We start from the raw sequence: 1770 nt of genomic DNA, 5'->3' as shown, positions 1-1770 counted from the left end.
CTACAATGTCTCATCTGCGTCTACCGCTAGCACACACTCCCTCAGGCACTCTTACAGATCTCCTGACCGAGTTTCTGAACTACAAACCTAACCTCGTAACGTGTTACAAAATGAAGATGGTTTGCATTTCTCTCTTGAGGCAAAACTTGTACACTTCAAAACACACTCACTGTAAAACACTCCCACAGACCCAACGATAGCCGGAACAGCAATATAACATCACACACGTTTTTGTGGAATTTCATTTTCCTCGCCACATGGGACAAACCAGGAATTGGCAACATTCTAAAACTGATATATTTTGACAACCATTACCACACATCCCCAGATATTCAAACTTCAACCAGGAAGCCCTGTCCAGCTACCGAAAGAGGAACCATGACCCAGGCCACTGTTTGAAGACAGAGTATGCGTCACACTACAGACTGGCCTAGAATAGTCACGCACAAAAAGAGAAAGCAAAGCTTAAATGTGAAAATTAAGTCAAACAAAACTTTACCAATAGGTTTTCTAAATGAATACCTCACCTAATAAATTAATAGATGCACACCAGAAATGCACATTACGAATATACATTTTACACTGATTTCTGATTCCCATCTGTATGTGGATGTACAAGTGGGTAATTAGTTGAGGTAAAATCAGTGGAGTCCCTCACCTCTCCCTCAGCTCCCCCCACGCTGCCTCCATGCCGCATTCAGGTTCTCCTCAGAAGGCCGGCCACTGCTGGCCCCGTAGCTAGAGTAGTCGTAGCTGAAGACGTTGCAGTTTATCCGGGATCCCAGGCCGATGTAAAAGCCACACATTTGACCCAGGTCTACGGCGTTGCCATGCGAGTAGAGTGCAGCGCACCAGCAGCAGGCCCAGGCGGCTCATCCAGGGTGGCCAACTCTTGGGCCGAGTAAGGCCAGCCCGCACGCGGGGAGAGCTCCAGAGAGCAGACCTCTCCGAGACCCTCCTCCTCCCGCACCGTGTAAGTGGGCTCAGGGGGCACGAAGGCGAGCTTGGCGGCGATCTGTTTGGGGGCATGGCGGCAGCAAAAGAGCCAGTACAGCTCCCCCAGCGAGAAGCCGCTCATCAAGGAGGGGAGGCAGGTGCAGGGGGCAAGTCAGGGGTTGTTGGTGCGGGAGAAACTAGGATTAGAAGATGGGCTAGCAGACGGGCATAGACCACGGCAAAATGCTACTCATGCCAGAGGCGCTAGAGGGTGTGATGCCGGGCATATGCTGTGGGGGGAGGGCCAGAGGGAAGGGAAAGGGGCAAAATTATACCTAGTGCGGCTTCTCTAGTAACAAGCCGACGGGGTAAGTGTAGGGAAAGCACGAAGGCATACAAAAAAGCAAAGAAAAGCTTTCCAGAGAATTTTATTGAAGGAGGTATGAAGGAAACGCCAGTCAGTTACAGAATGCCATACACTTTATTTTTCCCCCAAGAGCCCAGTACAGGCATTTCTAATAATAACATTCTACTCACATTCTCCACGAGCCGATGCATCTCTGGAAAGATAACATGAGCGCAGTAACCATCACGCTTGTGTTCTTAAGACCAAAGAGGACGGGAAAACTCACGAGCACACACAGCAGTAAGGAAACTGAAAGCGTTGACGCGCGTATTCACAGGAACACACACGCATTCCTTATGCACTGCGCAAGCGTGCGGCCAGCTTTGTCTGGGGCATGGAGCACGCGGCAGTGTCCGGGGCTCCCATGAGCTGAGGGAGCCCCGGGTGTTGTATCCCGTGTGATGGAGGAATGGAGCCCTCCTGCAGAG

At 50.8% G+C, this 1770-nt stretch overlaps 1 pseudogene; it reads right to left on the bottom strand.

Annotated features, from left to right (window-relative positions):
* Nucleotides 1-665: 665 nt before the first annotated feature.
* Nucleotides 666-1078, bottom strand: LOC147751339 (alpha/beta hydrolase domain-containing protein 17C pseudogene; annotated as a pseudogene).
* Between the last annotated feature and the right edge of the window lie 692 nt (nt 1079-1770).

Source organism: Lissotriton vulgaris, chromosome 1_1, assembly GCF_964263255.1.
Source record: "Lissotriton vulgaris chromosome 1_1, aLisVul1.2, whole genome shotgun sequence".
In the NCBI taxonomy this organism is placed as follows: Eukaryota; Metazoa; Chordata; class Amphibia; order Caudata; family Salamandridae; genus Lissotriton; species Lissotriton vulgaris.
The sequence above is the reverse complement of the archived record's forward strand: the minus strand, read 5'-3'. Positions and strand labels throughout refer to the sequence as shown.